General features: G+C 37.9%; 1 protein-coding gene across 1 annotated transcript in view; it reads left to right on the forward strand.

Annotated features, from left to right (window-relative positions):
* ADAMTSL1 (ADAMTS like 1) overlaps window positions 1-19,798 on the forward strand; it is a 434,468-nt gene that overhangs the window by 23,564 nt on the left and 391,106 nt on the right. The window contains exon 2 of the mRNA XM_060014779.2: window positions 2,700-2,745. The gene's annotated coding sequence lies outside the window, so the exon portion shown is untranslated. The remainder of the gene's footprint in view (window positions 1-2,699; window positions 2,746-19,798) is intronic.

Raw genomic sequence — 19,798 nt, forward strand, 5'->3', positions numbered from 1 at the left:
CAAACACACCATATCTTTTCTTTCCTCTATGCCTTTGCCTATGATTTCTTCTCCACGTATCCATCACCCTCTTTTAATATCTATTATATTTTTACATCTATTATATAATTAATTTATTTGTTAAATGTCTATATAATGCTTACTATGTGTGAGGCACTGTTTGAAGTGCTTCACAAATATTAACCCAGTTACTCCTCATAATAATCCCAGGGGATAAGCAATATTATCCTATTTTAAAGATGACAAAACTGAGGTATAGAAACTAAGGAATCAGGATTCCAGAAAGAAGGTTCTGCTGTCAAACTGGGTACTCTTAACCACTACAGTATGTCACATATGCACTAGGAATTTCAAAATTGAAAAACATATCACATTCAGCCAACACTGATGTCTACATGGCATGCTACCAAAGGCGTCCAGGTCATAGCATTAATTACCTTGTAAATTTACCATCAATTGGAGCCTAGCTCTCATCTTTTTAAACTCAGAAACCTGATATTTTTCAGCAGTCATACCAAGAACAAATCCTTCTCTTGGAGGTGGACTTGCAATGACTTGGCCTGTGAGGTTAATATTTCAAGTTAAAATGCCAATTTATTAACTTACAGTGAGAAGTAGAACTGTCCATAACATGGACCATTCCCATGTCAGCATGACCAGTGCCTCTGCCTCTTAGCAGTCATGTAAAAACAGACCACTTGGCAAATTGCCAAGTGGCAAATTGCTTGGCAAATTGCTTTGATCAACATGGCATTGTAATAAAGAATATTTCTGAGATGAGCAAAAAATTCACTGGCATCAGCTAGGTTAGTGTGAGGCATCTGGACTGTGATAGCAACAGCCTAGCCAAGGGGATCAGGAGGACGTGAAGTTCATTGGCCCTTAGCCTGGGACATTGCTGGGCTGGGCACTGGCAACCTAGTATCTCTTCCATTCTCCTTTTTTTCTATGATTCTGGCCAGCCCTTTTTTTCCTTTGTTACATTCTACTGTTGAGTGCATATTAATATAGTCAGTCTGGTTACAGTCAAGTCTTCAAGCCTGGGACCTTTCTATCTCTCTAAGATAGCCTTTGTGTAATTGTATTTTCAGGTGACATTTTCTTTTTGATGACATTCTTGAGACCTAACACAAATACTATCTAGCATTTTTTACACTGAATTATATGAATATTTTCTTAATAGCGAAGACCAAGTCATGCTCATTCTTCTTTGTATTCCCGGAAGTAAATGTATTGCCCAGTATATAATAGGAGCTCAATGGGCGTGTGCTGAACAAACAAGTGAATTAGGGGGCAGTAAAGCATCACGGTTATGAGTGTAAGCTCTGAATGGCTCGGTTTCAAATCTCAGCTCTATTACTTAATAGTTGTGTGATTTTGGCAAGTTACTTCACCTCCCTAAGCTTACATTTTCTCTTCTGTAAAATGGGTATAATGATAGTACCCTGTCTCCCAGTGTTCTTGAGAAGAGTAAATAAATTAATACATATAACAAACTTAGAAATATACCTGGAATTCCATAACTATTAGTTATTAGTATGATAATTCTCTCAGAATTTCATATTTTACTTGTTTTTTTATAAATGTGACTTATTTTGAAAGAGCAGAGTACTGCTGTTCCTAAGTGTCATCATTGAACATTTAATAAAAAATTGATTGTTTTTGTTCACAAGAGTTCAGTAAAATGGAAACTCCCATATATTGCTGGTGGGAGAATGCAATGGTACAACCTTTATGGAACGCAATTTGGCAATATTTATCAAGAGCCTTATAAAAGTTCTTTCCCTTTAGTGCTGTAATTCCCCTTCTAGAAACTTATCTCTCCTAAAGACATAGTCAGAAACTTGGATAAAACATACGCATGGACATGGTTTATCACATGATCACTTACCAAACCCCAAATTAGAAACTACTTAAATGACAAGAAATGGAAGAATGATTACACAAGTTATATCATTTGATGGAATAGTATGTAGCTCTCAAAATGATGTCTTTAAAGTTATTTAGTAGTGTGGAAAAATAACTCCAAAAATTTTTACGTGGAAGAAAAGCAAGCTATAAAATTGTATAAGTGATGTTATTTCCTCTGCATTGGAAAGAAATTAATAAATCAAAATAATAGTGATTATCTTTAGATGAGACAGCTATGGGGGATTTTCGTTCTTTTGCATCATCTTTCTTTTCTAAAACCTCCACAATGAGGATGTACTTTAGAAATGAAGATAACTCTTTAAGAATTATGACTTTCATATTCTTAGATGTGTAATTTTAAAAGCCGTGTTGAATGTTAAGTCCAATTTTTATCATATTCTAAATGTAAGATCTGTCATATTAGTGAAACCTATCTTTAGTTTTATACCAGAGATAATTAACAGAGGATTCATTTAATATTAATATTTATCAGAAAACCTTGCATTAAATCTATTTGATTAAATAAGAACTCATTACAAGTACTTACTTTGACAACTTTTGAAGCAAAATGAATGCTTAGTTTCAACCCTTATAGAGAAATCGATTTATGTATACAACTCCTTGAGGTCTGCTCAATTTAACATTTGATACTAATTCCTCTAAGAGCATACTCAGAAGAAAAGAGAGGCTTTTATATTGGTACTGAGAGGAAATGGTTTTTGTAACAAAACAGTTCAAATTTGGGGCCCTTCATAGGTAGTAATGAGTTTTTTTTTTTTTTTTTCTAGGAGCTGTGAGGGAAGAAATATCCGATATAGAACATGCAGTAATGTGGTAAGTATTAAGGTTCTATGATTGTGATAAGGTATTTATTTTATTTTATTTTATTTTTTATACAGCACGTTCTTATTAGTCATTCATTTTATATACATCAGTGTATACACGTCAATCCCAATCTCCCAATTCATCCCACCACCACCCCCCGCCGCTTTTCCCCCTTGGTGTCCATACGTTTGTTCTCTGCATCTGTGTCTCAATTTCTGCCCTGCAAACTGGTTCATCTGTATTATTTTTCTAGCTTCCACATATATGCGTTAATATACTATATTTGTTTTTCTCTTTCTGACTTATTTCACTCTGTATGACAATCTCTAGATGCATCCATATCTCAACAAATAACCCAATTTCATTCCTTTTCATGGCTGAGTAATATTCCATTGTATATATGTACCACATCTTCTTTATCCATTCATCTGTCAGTGGGCATTTAGGTTGCTTCCATGACCTGGCTATTGTAAATAGTGCTGCAATGAACATTGGGGTGTCTGTGTCTTTTTGAATTATGGTTTTCTCTGTGTATATGCCCAGTAGTGGGATTGCAAGGTCATATGGTAATTCTATTTTTAGTTTTTTAAGGAACCTCCATACAGTTCTCCATAGTGGCTGTATCCCACCAACAGTGCAAGAGGGTTCCCTTTTCTCCACACCCTCTCCAGCATTTGTTGTCTGTAGATTTTCTGATGATGCCCATTCTAACTGTTGTGAGGTGATACCTCACTGTAGTTTTGATTTGCATTTCTCTAATAATTAGTGATGTTGAGCAGCTTTTCATGTGCTTCTTAGCCATCTTAATGTCTTCTTTGGAGAAATGTCTGTTTAGCTCTTCTGCCCATTTCTGAATTGGGTTGTTTGTTTTTTTAATATTGAGCTGCATGAGCTGTCTATGTATTTTGAAGATTAATCCTTTGTCCGTTGATTCATTTGCAAATATTTTCTCCCATTCTGAGGGTTGTCTTTTCTTCTTGTTTATGGTTTCCTTTGCTGTGCAAGAGCTTTTAAGTTTCGTTAAGTCCCATTTGTTTATTTTTGTTTCTATTTCCAGTACTCTAGGAGGTGGATCAAAAAAGATCTTGCTGTGATTTATATCAAAGAGTGTTCACCTCTGTTTTCCTCTAAGAGATTTATAGTGTCTGGTCTTACATTTAGGTCTCTAATCCATTTTGAGTTTATTTTTGTGTATGGTGTTACGGAGTGTTCTATTTTCATTCTTTTACATGTAGCTGTCCAGTTTTCCCAGCACCACTTATTGAAGAGACTGTGTCTTTTCTCCATTGTATATCATTGCCTCCTTTGTCATAGATTAGCTGACCATGGGTGTGTGGGTTTATATCTGGGCTTTCTATCTCTTTCCATTGATCTGTATTTCTGTTTTACTGACAGTACCATATAGTCTTGATTACTGTAGCTTTGTAGTATAGTCTGAAGTCAGGGAGTCTGATTCCTCCAGCTCTGCTCTTTTCCCTCAAGACTTCTTTGGCTATTCGGGGTCTTTTATGTCTCCATACAAATTGTAAAATGTTTGGTTCTAGTTCTGTGAAAAATGCCATTGGTAGTTTGATAGGGTTGGCACTGAATCTGTAGATTGCTTTGGGGAGTATTGTCATTTTCACAATATTGATTCTTCCAATCCAAGAACATGGTATATCTCTCCATCTGTTTGTGTCATCTTTAATTACTTTCATCATTGTCTTACAGTTTTCTGCATACAGGTCTTTCATCTCCTTAGGTAGGTTTATTCCTAGGTATTTTATTCTTTTTGTTGCAGTGGTAAATGGAAGTGTTTCCTGAATTTCTCTTTCAGATTTTCATTGTTAGTGTATAGGAATGCAAGAAATTTCTGTGCATTAATTTTGTATCCTGCTACTTTACCGGATTCATTGAATAGCTCTAGTAGTTTTCTGGTAGCATCTTTAGGATTCTCTATGTATAGTATCATGTCATCTGCAAACAGTGACAGTTTTAATTCTTCTTTTCCTATTTGGATTCCTTTTATTTCTGTTTCTTCTCTGATTGCCGTGGCTAGGACTTCCAAAACTATGTTGAATAATAGTGGTGAGAGTGGACATCCTTGTCTTGTTCCTGATCTTAGAGGAAATGCTTTCAGTTTTTCACCATTGAGAATGATGTTTGCTGTGGGCTTGTTGTATATGGCCTTTATTATGTTTAGGTAGGTTCCCCCTATGCCCACCTTCTGGACAGTTTTTATCATAAATGAGTGTTGAATTTTGTCAAAAGGTTTTTCTGCATCTATTGAGATGATTATATGGTATTTCTTCTTCAATTTGTTAATATGGTGTATTACATTGATTGACTTGCATATGTCGAAGAATCCTTGCATCCCTGGGAAAAATCCCACTTGATCATGGTGTGTGATCCTTTTAATGTGTTGTTGTATTCTGTTTGCTGGTATTTTGTTGAGGATTTTTGCATCTATATTCATTGGTGATATTGGTCTGTAATTTTCTTTTTTTGTAGTATCTTTGTCTGGTTTTGGTGTCAGGGTGATGGTGGCCTCATAGATTGAGTTTGGGAGTGTTCCTTCCTCTGCAGTTTTTTGGAAGAGTTTGAGAAGGATGGGTGTTAGCTCTTCTCTAAATGTTTGATAGAATTCACCTGTGAAGCCATCTGGTCCTGGACTTCTGTTTGTTGGAAGATTTTTAATCACAGTTTCAATTTCATTACTTGTGATTGGTCTGTTCATATTTTCTATTTCTTCCTTGTTCAGTCTTGGAAGGTTATACATTTCTAAGAATTGTCCATTTCTTCCAGGATGTCCATTTTATTGGCATAGAGTTGCCTGTAGTAGTCTGTTAGAATGCTTTGTATTTCTGCGGTGTCTGTTGTAACTTCTCCTTTTTCATTTCTAATTTAATTGATTTCAGTCTTCTCCCTCTTTTTCTTGATGAGTCTGACTAATGGTTTATCAATTTTGTTTATCTTCTCAAAGAACCAGCTTTTAGTTTTACTGATCTTTGCTATTGTTTTCTTTGTTTCTATTTCATTTTTTTGTGCCCTGATCTTTATGATTTCTTTCCTTCTGCTAGCTTTGGGTTTTGTTTGTTCTTCTTTCTCTAGTTTTTAGGTGTGAGCTTACATTATTTATTTGAGATTTTTCTTGTTTTTTGGGGTAGCCTTGTAAAGCTACAAACTTCCCTCTTAGAACTGCTTTTGCTGCATCCCATAGGTTTTGGATCGTCATGTTTTCATTGGTATTTGTCTCTAGGTAGTTTTTGATTTCGTCTTTGATTTCTTCACTGATCACTTGGTTATTTACTAACGTATTGTTTAGCCTCCATGTGTGTCTGTTTTCTATGGTTTTTTCCCTGTAATTTATTTCTAATCTCATAGTATTGTGGTCAGAAAAGATGCTTGATATGATTTCAATTTTCTTAAATTTACTGAGGCTTGATTTGTGACCCAAGATGTGATCTATCCTGGAGAATGTTCTGTGTGCTCTTGCGAATAAAGTGTAATCTGCTGTTTTGGGTGGAATGTCCTATAAATATCGATTAAATCTATCTGGTCTATTGTGTCATTTAAAGCTTCTATTTCCTTATTTATTTTCATTTTGGATGATCTGTCCATTAGTTTAAATGAGGTGTTAAAGTCCCCCACTATTAATTTGTTACTGTTGATTTCCCCTTTTATAGCTGTTAGCAGTTGCCTTATGTATTGAGGTGCTCCTATGTTGGGTGCATATATATCTATAATTGTTATATTTTCTCCTTGGATTGATCCCCTGATCATTATGTAGTGTCCTTCCTTGTCTCTTGTAACATTCTTTATTTTAAAGTCTATTTTATCTGATATGAGTATTGCTACTCCAGCTTTCTTTTGATATCCATTTGCATAGAATATCTTTTTCCATCCCCTCACTTTCAGTCTGTATGTGTGCCTAGGTCTGAAGTGGGTCTCTTGTAGACAGCATATATATGGGTCTTGTTTTTGTATCCTTTCAGCAAGCCTGTGTCTTTTGGTTGGAGCATTTAATCCATTCACCTTTAGGGTAATTATCGATACGTATGTTCCTATGACCATTTTCTTAATTGTTTTGGGTTTGTTTTTTTAGGTCCTTTTCTTCTCTTGTATTTCCCACTTAGAGAAGTTCCTTTAGCATTTGTTGTAGAGCTGGTTTTGTGGTGCTGAATTCTCTTATCTTTCGCTTGTCTTTGAAGCTTTTGATTTCTCCATTGAATCTGAATGAGATCCTTGCCAGGTAGTGTAATTTTGGTTGTAGGTTCTTCACTTTCATCACTTTAAGTATATCATGCCACTCCCTTCTGGCTTGTAGAGTTTCTGCTGAGAAATCAGCTGTTAACCTTATGGGAGCTCCCTTGTATGTTATTTGCCTTTTTTCCTTGCTGCTTTCAATAATTTTTCTTTGTCTTTATTTTTTGTCAGTTTGATTATTATGTGTCTCAGCGTGTTTCTCCTTGGGTTTATCATGTGGGACTCTCTGCGCTTCCTGGACTTGGGTGGCTATTTCCTTTCCCATGTTAGGGAAATTTTCGACTGTAATCTCTTTAAATATTTTCTGTGGTCCTTTCTCTCTCTCTTCTCCTTCTGGGACCCCTATAATGTGAATGTTGTTGCATTTAATGTTGTCCCAGAGGTCTCTTAGGCTTTCTTCATTTCTTTTCATTCTTTTTTCTTTATTCTGTTCCGCAGCAGTGAATTCCACCATTCTGTCTTCCAGGTCACTTATCCATTCTCTGCCTCAGTTATTCTGCTATTGATTCCTTCTAGTGTAGTTTTCATTTCAGTTATTGTACTGTTCTTCTCTGTTTGTGTGTTCTTTAATTCTTCTAGGTCTTTGTTAAACATTTCTTGCATCTTCTCGATCTTTACCTCTATTCTTTTTCCAAGGTCCTGGATCATCTTCACTATCATTATTCTGAATTCTTTTTCTGGAAGGTTGCCTATCTCCACTTCATTTAGTTGTTTTTTCTTGGTTTTATCTTGTTCCTTCATCTGGTACGTAGCTCTCTGCCTTTTCATCTTGTCTGTGTTTCTGTGAATGTGGTTTTTGTTCCACAGGCTGCAGGATTGTAGTTCTTCTTGCTTCTGCTCTCTGCCCTCTGGTGGATGAGGCTATCCTGGTAGTAATGGAGGGTCTCCTGCAGAGTCAGGGGGTGGTTGTGTCTCATCGTAAGGACAAGGGCACTGGCAGTAGAAGTTCTGGGAAGTACTTCTTGGCATGAGCCCTCCCAGAGTCCACCATTAGCCCCACCAAGGAGCCCAGGTGATAAGGTATTTTTTTAAGCACTGACTAATGCTAAAGAGTTTCACGTATCCTGAGCAGAAATCAACCAAGTAGTATTTCAGCAAGAGTTATTTCACAGTGTATGGATTATTCACATCAAAAAAATAGGTATTTTTAATGTTCCTCAATACAAACTTTTAATCATTTGGCCAGATTGAAACTTCAGAATAAGGAATCTCTGTTTCCTCTCTGCTTTCTGGCTTTTCACATCCAGGTCTCTTGAGAACAAATAAGAGGAATGATAAAAGGGAAACCACTTGGGCATCATGAAATAAATATCAGTTAATCAAACTCAGATTTGCCAAATTCATTTGTTTAGCAAATACTATTCAATGCCAACTGTGTGAGGCACGGCACTACTACAAGGATAAATAGCATGTGGTCACTGTCTTAAAACATCTGTTTTACGGTAATGGATGTAGAAAGAGAAGACAGATGTGCACATAACCACATCCTAGGGCAAAATATGACAAACGTAGTAAGAAAGGGATAAAGTTCTTGTGGGTTAAAAGCAGAGGGAAATCTGAAGGGCCTTCAAGGAGGAGGTGATTTGAGGTAGGGCTAAGAAGGCTAGGAGCGCTGTGACTGGCTCAGATTGGGTGGGAGGGGATGACAACCAGTCCAAATGGAGGAGACATAATGGGCAACTTCGGAAACAAGAATGTTGAAGGTGTATTCTGAACATGAATTTGGGTAGGATTGTGCTTAGAGGTATGGAAGAGAAGAATTGAAAGGTATTTTGAGGTTACACCATGACCGGATTTGAATGTTAAGCTTCTGAGTTTATATTAGTTCAGTGAGTAATGGAGGGTCACCAGAGATTGTGGAGCGAGAGAAGGATATTGTAGAGTTCCACTTTAGGAAGTTTATTTCTGTGGTGATATGAGGGTTGCACTGGAACAGGAAACAGGTGGGAAGCAAGAAGTAATGAGGGCTGAAACCAGGAGGAAATAGATATAGGAGAGAACAAAATTAAGGTCACTCTGCACAACTTAACAAGTGATTTAAATGAGAGTGATGAGTTGAAATGGGAATAAAGGAAACAGAGGCATATGCGTGTTTAGAGCTCTAGCACTCCCTGATCCCTCTGTTGGAAAAGCTCTTTCTTTGATATTTGCATGATGGGCATCTTATTTATTCCGATCTCAGCTCAGATACCATTTCCTCAAAGAGGTTTCCGTGTCCACCTTATCTAATGTGGTGGTCCCACTGCCTGGCCCCATTCCTCACAATAGTCAATCAACCACATTTTACTTTTTTTGTTAAAGGTCTTATCTCTACCAGAATTTATCTTATTTGATTACTTGTTGGTGTTCTGCTTTCCCACTCTCGAATGTAAACTCCATGAGGATAGAGCCTCGTCCACCTTGTCCACTCCTTCATCCCCAGTGCCTAGAATGGCTGACTTACATATATTAAGGAGGGTGTTAGGACTTAGTCTGGCAATACTGAGATGCACAAAAAAAAAAATGGAGAGTGGATTCCACATATAAGCAATATCATATAATATTTGTCTTTCTCTGTCTGACTTACTTCATTTAATCTCTAGGTCCATCCATGTTGCTGCAAATGACATTATTTCATTCTTTTTTATGGCTGAGTAATATTTTATGGCTGAGGTAGATATTTGTTGAATACAAAATGAGTACCCATCTTCTGGAAGAACAGTGAATGTCATTGTCCGAAGTACAAATATTGAGAGGAGGTTTCAGAGAGGAAAATAGTAAATTTGATTTAGGGACACTGTTGAGTTTGATATGCAGTCTGGACTTGTAGGTGTTATATTCAACTAGGTTAGGGGGGAATCTGATCTGAGGAAAGAGATCGGGGCTCAAGAGACAGAAGCACAAAGCAAGAAATACAGAATTTAAAGATTTGGCAGTAGTTTTTGTAGGTAGAGCAAATAGAATAATGGGAGAAGGGAACCTCGGAACTTTGGTGCATGTCTGTACTCAGGAAGAAAGAGGACATAGTAAGAGATAAGCCATAAAAAGCATCATGAAAGAGGTAGCAGAAGAAACGAGAGAGAATTCTTAAAGATGTTCTATAGGATAAATGTTGCCACGAGGTCGAATTCTGAAAAAAAAAAGGCCAGTGGGGGAGCAGTTTCTCTAGTGTATTAGGAATAGAATCAGGATGGCAGTGGGTGTAGCATATTAATGAGGAAATGGAATCAATAGGTCTAAGTTATTCTTATAAAGTGTTAACAGAGACACTTCATCATTTGTAGAGTCACAGAAGGGTGGGAGGGCGTGTTGTTTTGTTTGTTTGTTAAAATAAGAGACCCCTTAAGAGATGAGTTGATCTGAAGGGAGAGATTGATGATATGTGCAGGTGAGGGTATACCGGATGCCACAGGTCCCAAAGTAGACATTGGGTGACAAGAAGAGAAGGACTCTTGATAAAGGAAAAAGACATACACTCTATTCTTAAAAAAACAGACACAGATCGAGAAAGAAGGGATGAGGATATAGAAAGCTTTTGAAGATTAGACAAGTTGAGGCTACTTGTGATGAACAAGCTCAAGGTTCTCTATAGAGAAGTCTTCTAAGTCCTCTGCTGAAAGAGAAGGAGGGAAGTTGGACTTGGGACAGTAAGCATGAAGGCCTAGCATAGCCACTGGGGAAACTGAGTGGAAGCCAGCAAAGCAAAATTAAAGAACTGTTAGTAGTAGCAGAGAGGGTTCAACTGAGGTTAGAGAACTTGCCCTTACAGAGTATGTGGTCAGGAGGGTGTTAGGACTTAGTCTGGCAATACTGAGATGCACAAAAGAAAAATGGAGAGTGGATTCCACATATAAGCAATAGCATATAATATTTGTCTTTCTCCGTCTGACTTACTTCACTTAATCTCTAGGTCCATCTATGTTGCTGCAAATGACATTATTTCATTCTTTTTTATGGCTGACTAATATTCCATTGTGTACATGTACCACATCTTCTTTATCCAAATGGTACAAATGAACTTATTTACAAAACAGAATAGAGTCACAGATGTAGGAAACAAACTTATGGTTACCAAAGGCGAAAAGGGAGCGGAGGGTTAAATTAGGAAATCAGGATTAATATATACACACTACTATAAATAAAATAGATAACTAATAAGGACCTACTGTATAGCACAGGGAAATCTACTCAATGTTCTGTAATACTCTATATGAGAAAATCTAAAGAAGAATAGATATATGTATATCTATAACTGATTCACATTGCTGTACACCTGAAACTAACACAACATTGTAAATCAACTACAATAAAAAATTAAAAAAAAAAAAAGAAAATGAACAGTGGAGGTGACCCCTGGCCAGAATACAGATGAGATGAGAAAGACTAAAATGAATGAACAGTATATATTTTTAAATGCCTGACCAGGGAGAGCGTAAGGAACTAAAAGCCTCGATAATTGGGAGTGGAAGTAATTGTTCAATAGAAAATTTTGCCTAGTTTTTTTCCCTATTTCCATATAGGACACTGGGTGCCACAAGCCATAGCATTGTCTTCTTCACCACACACACATACCTCACTCAACTGTTGATGGATTAAAAAGATCAAATAGCTGTAGTGCTCCTTTTTACATTTTTAAAAAATGGTATCGACAGTTTGTTGTAGTAATAGTAAGAAAAAAAATTGATGTAAATATACTGTAGCTCCTTGGTTTTCTTTGTGATCCCTTTTATTGTAGTCATATATAAATATCATGGTTTTAAAAACACATGACATAGAAAACAAACTTATGGTTACCAAAGGGGAAAGGAGGCAGGGGAGGGATAAATTAGGAATTTGGGATTAACATATACACACTACTATATACAAAATAGATAACCAACAAGGACCTACTGTATAGCACAGGGAACTCTACTCTAGACTTTGTAATAACCTATAAGGGAAAAGAATATGAAAAAAAAAAAATATATATATATATATATCTGTATAACTGGGTCACTTTGCTGTACACCTGAAACTAACACAACATTGTAAATCAACTATACTCCAATTTAAAAACAAAACAAAACCACAGAAAAACAAACAATGCAAAAAAAATTTTTAATTAAATGAATCATGAAATATGAAAAAAACACATGATGTTAGTAAAGAATCTCTTTAACTTCCATTCCTTTTCTCTCTAACTTTTAGGATAGTAGAATGGGTCCAAACTATCCTAAGTAGATGAATGCCTAAAGCATCATGAGCAGACGTCTGCCTGCTCTTTCCTTAAGGCTCTTCAGAAACAGCCCCCAACTCCCATGCTATCATTATGAGCGTTTCCATGGACAGATGCAGGCTAAGACTGACCTAACACTACTTAAAACCCATAGCACCAGCCAACTCTTTACAGCTTGTGGAATCAAACTGACACTGAATTTTTTATGAGAACCTAGAGTCTTCAAGTAATTCGATGCTCTTTTTCTGGCTTTTTGGCTACGACAGAGGCAACATTGTCAAAAAACGAAAAACTTCACAAGAAAGAATCTTTTCATAATCACGCTCCAATTTTTCAAACTAAGAAGTTCTGAACACTTCATTTAAGTATTCCCCTTTTAGATGCTTGTTTGGGAAAAACTTGAGGGCCTCTTGTTAGATGAGCCTCCAGCGTCACTCCTTAATCCCTGGACAGGTTCCTACGGCCCTTCTGGACCGCTTCTCCAGAGATTCACCGTCTATTTCTATTCTTTGTACTTGCTACATACAACATTTCTTTAGGTTCTTGTTCCCCAAAACAAGAGGGGGAGGAAACATCTCCTTAGATTCCCAATTTTTCTGGCTTGACTGAAATATCAGCTTATGTACTTTTAAGGTTTTATTGTTAATCACTCTATAGACAGAGTGTATCAGTATAAGAAAATTAAAGTTCCCGTGATGTTTGCATGGTTCTCGGAGTCATGGTGCTTTCTAACATCATTTCTGGCTGGTCTAAGTAGGCTATTTTCATTCATAAGGACATAGTTCATCCAACCTTTCCCATTGGACTGTCCCTTCTCTTTTTTAGGAATGTGGCAAGGCTCTCTCTTTCTGAAAGAAAAAGCTAAGGATACCATTGGGAGAAACAGTAGGTGTGAACCTGGCAAACCAGTCAAGTGGCTCACTATGTCTCAGACCTTCCCTGGGGCCCCTCACAAAGGTCTCCTTAGGTCTCATCTTCCTGTTTATTCAAATAGCCTCAAATCTGAACCCCTTGATCTTAATTAGGCATTTAAAAGTGACTTTCAATGTGTTTAGAGAAATGCTGTGTTTCTTACAAACCGTTTCTTCAGTCACTGTCCTTAATCTTCGCTAGAGTTGAGATTTAGGAGACAGTGATCACGATTAGCATCCTATTAGGCCAAGATGCCTGTGGTAGCTGATGGCGCTCTCATGTTCTTCATTAACATTTTATCACAGTATTTTGCAACACTTTACTGTTCTTCAAAAAAATACATTTGCAAGATTACAGTTGGGAAACCACATTTCCATATCTCTTCTAAAACTCTCAGGGAGTAATCAGAAGTGGGTGTGAGGTGAGTGGGCAGGGATTTCTGTCTTCTGAGGAATGGTTGAAACAACTAAAAGCGTTTTTAGCACGTGGAGACAAAACATCATTCATTCCAAGAATAATTGAGCAGAAGAATTGTTCTCAGGACTGGGGTATACTGGTGAATAAGACCAAAACCTAGTTCTCCTGAAGCTTTCATTCTAATGGAGGAAACCAGATTACAAACCAGTAGACAGACAAGTTACTTAAAGGAAACAATATCAGGTAGTGATCAGTGCTCTGCAGAGAATTAAGTGATCAGTGGCGACTTCAAATTGGAAGGTTGGGGAAGTCCACTTGGGGAGTGACACTTGAAGGACCGGAAGAAACGAGCTCTGGGAACACCAAAGGAAGAGTGAATCAGAGAGAAGGAACAGCTAGTGCAGAGGCTCTGAAGAGTGAAGGAACGTGGTGTGTTCAAAGAAGAAAGCCCAGTATAGTGTGCAAGAGGAAGAGTATTAGAAGATAAAAAAAAATAAAAGTGCAGGTAGACAGAAGCTAGATCGTGCTAGATGTCATAAAGTGTTATAGTTTAAGCACAAGGGGAACTACTGAGAATTTTAAGGAGGGGAAAATAGAGTTGGACTTACGATTTTAAAAAATAGTTTTGGCTGCAGGATCACTCTAGAGATAGATGGCAAAGAAGAGAGTGGAAGCAGCAATGCCAGTTAGGAAGCGATTCCAGTAGTTTTCATGAGCACTAATGGATGCTTAGACTAAGTAGGCACTGGTGGGAAGATGTGAGCTATGTTTGAGAGGGAGAATGTCTTTTCCTAAGCCACTTGATACAATCCACTTCTATGGTCTCCAGCATCGTTGCTATGGAATGCCTTACGTGCAGCATTCTGACAAGAGACAAAGGCAGCAGCTATAATGGCCAGAGAGGACAGAATGATCTTAGGCAAGGTTATAACTTTTGGGGGCCTCAGTTTCTACACCTAAACAACGAGGGGGTTGAACTAAATGATTTCAAAGATCCCTTCCAGCTCTAAAATTCTGTAATTCTTCAAAAATTTTAATGTCTGGGCTCTAGCAGATTTGGATCTAAATGCAGACCCATGAAGATATCTATGTTGGTTTAGTGACGGGCAGTACTGTAGTGAACAGATTTACAGCCAGCACTAAAGTAGAGTCAGATCGAAGTGACCCCACGTGGACAGTAGAAGCAAAGTTTCCTGTCTTTGCTGTAGCCCTTGATCATCCATCTTAACCGTGATTCTTATCCCTGAGGTTGTAAAGTTTCATGGCTTTCCTAAAGTCGCTCACATGTTTATTAATGGTCAATCTAAGGTCAATTTCCATTTGACCCCATGTTCATTTTTCTCATCAGGTCTTTGTACGGCATAAAATCAGGGCACATTTGGTGCTTTATGTCAAGAGTCAAATAGTAACTCATGGAAGGAAAGAACATTCTGCTACAGGCCTTTCTTGGCCAGAATTTTCTTTTAACTTTCTGGAATAACATTCAGACCCGTGAAATACCCCTAGAGTCTAGACAGATGCTGTAGTAAATAACGACAACTTCAGGAGTCAGTGCGCCTGCACGTTGGGTCATTTTCCAGCCAAGAGGCATGTCTAAGATAGGAAGAAGGATTACTTTCTCATAATCAAGTCCTTATTCAATAGCTGAAAATTAGACATCGTGCTGTGTGTCAGGGCTGTTCATTTGTTCACTTGTTCGCTTATTCATTGTCTTGTTTACTTGTTCATTTATTTAACCAACATTTATAGAGCACCCAACTCTTATTCTGCGTTAGGGATTTTAGGAGTTGCTGCTATCTATAAAAAGACGGGCTACTTGTCCTCAGGGAAATCCAGAGTCTAGCAGGAAAAACAAATACATAAACACATAATGAATTAATGTATGATAAACACTATCAGTGTGGAGGTAAACACAACATGCTAAGAGGTCACGGAAGGACCACGCCTGATTCTCTCACCGCTGTACACCAATTGCCTAGCATGAAGTGTAAACACCATGCTTCTGAAACTGTGCACAGGAAGCACAGCAAGGTCCCAGGGCTGCAGAGGGATGTTTTAAATACTCAAGGGAAACACAGCAGTACTTGACATCTGATGGGCACTGTACAAACTACCACATCATGTTGTATTTTTTTATATGATGTCTTATCTTTGGAAAGTTGGCATTTGCTTTGATAAAAAGCAAGTCCTTTCAGAAAATCAACATGGGACAGGAAATGAGGGTGGCATTTTCCAGTCTGATTTCAGACTTTGAGAAGTTGTGCAGTCCACAACGGGTAAATACATCCCACCAGTAAGAAAGCATGGTTACTTACGATTGAAATAAAATATTATTTTTCTTTCAAGTCACATGTATTGTTTTTCCAATGGCCACTAAGTTGTTAGGACACAAATACCTGTTAAGTTTTTTGGACCTAACTACTTAATGAATGGAACCAAAGGTATTTCGCTTTGCCTAAAGGCACCATAAAAAAGATTACTGAGACATTAAAAGGACTGTGAACAGGTGAGGTTTCGCAACCTCTATCACATGGTAGGCATTCAACACATATAGTGAATGAGTGAATGACATCCTAAATAGAGTGACACTGGAGCTGAGCCTTTCAAGAAAATGGGTTCCAATGAGAAAGTGTTATGGAAAACGGGAATGGAATTCATTCAGCAATTTCTACCATGACCTACTATGTACGAGTCACTTTTTCTAGGCCCTGGGGTATAATAGGGACAGAGAAAGAGAAGACCCCTGTTCTCATGAAGCTTATACTCTAGTGGGAGAAAGCATGATTAACAAGTAAATGGAGAAAAGTGTGACAGTTTCAGATAGTGAAAGACAATGAAGGAAACAAAGCAGGGTAATGAGAGTGACGGAGGGAGGCTGCTGTGTATTCCTTCTGAGATGACGTTGGGGCCCAGTTGTATGTGCGAAGGGTGGCACCTGAAGTAGCCCTGCTTGGTTTAGGCTCTGCCGGGTCATTTTATGAGATGCGTTACAAGGTATGTTGTGCGGAAGGAGGTATTTATCTGTGCTGAAGAATCTGAACTTGGCCCCAAATGTTATTTTGTGAGGGACATTCTTAGCCCTTAGGCTAATAGGTATTGCTTGGAAGAGGACCAGAAGGGTGACAGAAAGCCGGCTGCTCTGACTACCCCTTTGGGTGTGTGCCTCTTCTCCCAGGCCCAGAGCCAGTCAACCCCAGACTAGGACCTATGAAAGGCAGTAGAGGGAGTTCTTAACCTCAAGTAGAAGTGTCTTAAGTAGTAAAGCAATTCTGAGGGAAAGATGTTCATTTCTTCTTAACAAATGTTCAAAACTCACCACCTGCTAGAGGGGGCTTCCCAGGGGCACTGTGGATCTCCTGGGTGGTTCTCCCCGAGGCTAACTACTCAGCTCTCTCCAGCAGTGGACCCAGGAAATGGGCTTCTTGTCCGATCTACCCACACTTCCCTCCTTACTGATCCATCCAGCTGAAAAGCAGGAACTTTCCTTATACTGTAATCTTCACTGAAAAGGAAAGGGCTCTCATTTTGAGGTCTAGTAGGACATGTCTTTTCCAAGTAACTTTATTAGGACTTCATTTGTTCCTTCATATACATCCATTCACATAACGAAGTTGGGGCCACGCTCTCCTGGGTTTTAGATCCCACATGCATTTGTATCTGAGCAGACTCTAAGAGGCCATCAGGATGTGTGGGGAGGGGTGGGGGAGGGGAGAGTGGTTCAAAGGACACACTCTTCATTTTTAATCCCACATATGCAGAGAACTAAAAGCATCAAAGAAGAGCAGAAAGTACACAGGCTTTTCTGAGTCCTGCCACTTAGTAATTATGTGCTTTCAAATAAAATTCATTAACCTCTTTCAATCTCAGCTTTCCTACCTTTAAAAATATCCTTCTTATATATGTACCAAGAATGTCTGTTAATTGGATATTTATGGTAGTTTAAAAATTGGAAACAAATGGAGTGGGAGCTGATTAAATACATTGTGGTATGTCCATACCATGGACCACTATACAATCATTAAAAAGAATAGGGTACCACATCTTCTTTATCCATTCATCTGTCGTTGGACATTTAGGTTGTTTCCATGTCCTGGAAAATAGATAGCTGGTGGGAACCTGCTATAAAGCACAGGAAGCTCAGCTCGGTGCTCTGTGGCGACCTGGATGGGTGGGATGCGGGAGGGGGTGGGAAGGAGGTCCAGGAGGGAGGGGATATAGGTATACATATAGCTGATTCACTTCATTGTACAGCAGAAACTAACAACATTGTAAAGCAATTATACTCCAATAAAAAAAAAGAATAGGATAGATCTCTAGGTAATAACCTATAATAAAGTTCTTCCAAGACATAGTAAGTGTGAAATAAAGCAAGTTGTGGAGTAATATCTTTAACATGATCTCAGTCAGTTAAAAAAAATCCCTAAACTGAAACGTACCTGGCATATCATAAGTCTTGAAGGACACACATCAAACTGATCAGAGTGATTATGTGTGTATGTGATGCAGAGAGAGAGAATTTGAACTGTTTAAGAGGGATTTTCCTTTTTTATTCTATATACTTTTGTAGAGTTTGGGGTTTTTTTACAGTGAACGTGTATTCTGTGATTGGTATAAATTTTAAACTATCTCAAAAATGAGGTTGGGTTAAAGTATTTTAAAAGTCATTGGATATATATTTATTTTTGAAACTGAAAAAAATACCATCTCACAGGGGTTTTACATGAGAAAATAGCTTAAAAATCACTCAGCCTGGTGCCTGACTCAGTAATGTTGGTTCTGCCCTCCTTCAATCCTTTTTTTTTTTTTTTTTTTTTTTATTTAATCAACTTCCCCCTTTCTATGGCAAAGTACCCTTTCCAGGAGAATACACTATTTAAAAAAGTGAAAATCCGATCACTTAAATTTCTGAAAGTCAGCCTTACTGTATGGTATCATGGGGAACTTCTGGTTATTTTGCTAAGTAACAGGTTCCAGGTCTTTTACAACAAAAACATCAGACCTCATCTCTGGCAGAACTGCAGAATTATAATGCCCCTTCCTTTGCAGGAACTATAGAAAAACAGACTTTCTATACCCTGCCCAGTCCTTAGGCTGGACAGTTAGGTCTCTGGCAGTGATAAAGCTTGGCTGTTCTTTGGCCAAATACTTGGTTGGAATTGCTGTGTATTCTCAGAAACATATCCCAGGGGACCAATCAATATCCCCCATAACAAGTCCAGCTTACCACAAAGCTAGAACAAATGTAGAATGTGACTTAACTACTTGTAGGGCTTTGTGGTTTGTGTGTGTGTTTTCTCTTTTAACATTGAGAAGGATTGACTTTGCTGAAACAAAAGGATGTTCTTTAAGGAACACATTTTCAAAAAATCCATGTTTCCCTGACTTGGGCCCCAGTTCTGTTTATGCTGAAGTTAGATAACCAAGGAAAATAACTTTTAGGAAGTAAGAAGTGATCAATGACTTTTATTGTTTCTCTGAGGACAGAGACCCTCTCCAACCTATGCTAACTAAGCTTTATTTGGCCGTCGTGCGAATGAATTCATCTCTGAATGCAAGTATACAGCATGCCCTGGGGATAACTGGAGACTGATTTTGGTTCAAAACACACCATTTCTTTCTCAAGAGTGAAACACTGAGCATTCAGAATAATGGTTAAAAATATTTGCAGTAATTTTACTCTGGGAAAAAATACCCTCACATTTTATGACTGACTGTTTTATCATTTGTGGCATAAAGAAATACACATTTTTTTTTAATGATTCACAGATTCCTTCCTTTGGTGGATCTGGTGGATATAGATCTCTCTGCCGTGCTCTTTGCCAGGCAGCCAGCCAAGGTTTTTGGGTTTTTTCTTCCCCAGTGGGTTGGGCCCTTCTGCTTTCCTTCTCCCCTAGGCCTTCTCCTGACTGCTGTACACATTTCTTTTCTTTTTAAATGCTTTTTCTGACATGTCTTTATTGGACCCCTCCTAAGTCTCTCTCTTTTTCCTTTCTCCTTAATGTGTTCTCAGTTTCTTATCCTCTTCCTCAACCTTTTTTTTTAAATTTAATTTAATTTTATATTGGAGTATAGTTGATTTACAATGTTGTGTTAGTTTCAGGTGTACAGCAAAGTATGGAGGTTCCTTAAAAAATTAAAATAGAACTACCATATGATCCAACAATCCCATTCCTGGCCATATACCTGGAGAAAATCATAATTCCAAAAGAGACACGCACCCCAATGTTCATTGCAGTGCCGTTTACAATTGCCTCAACCTTTTATGCTCCAGGAGTGCTGTGAGATAAGCACGAC

The sequence above is a fragment of the Delphinus delphis genome, chromosome 6, assembly GCF_949987515.2.
Source record: "Delphinus delphis chromosome 6, mDelDel1.2, whole genome shotgun sequence".
In the NCBI taxonomy this organism is placed as follows: Eukaryota; Metazoa; Chordata; class Mammalia; order Artiodactyla; family Delphinidae; genus Delphinus; species Delphinus delphis.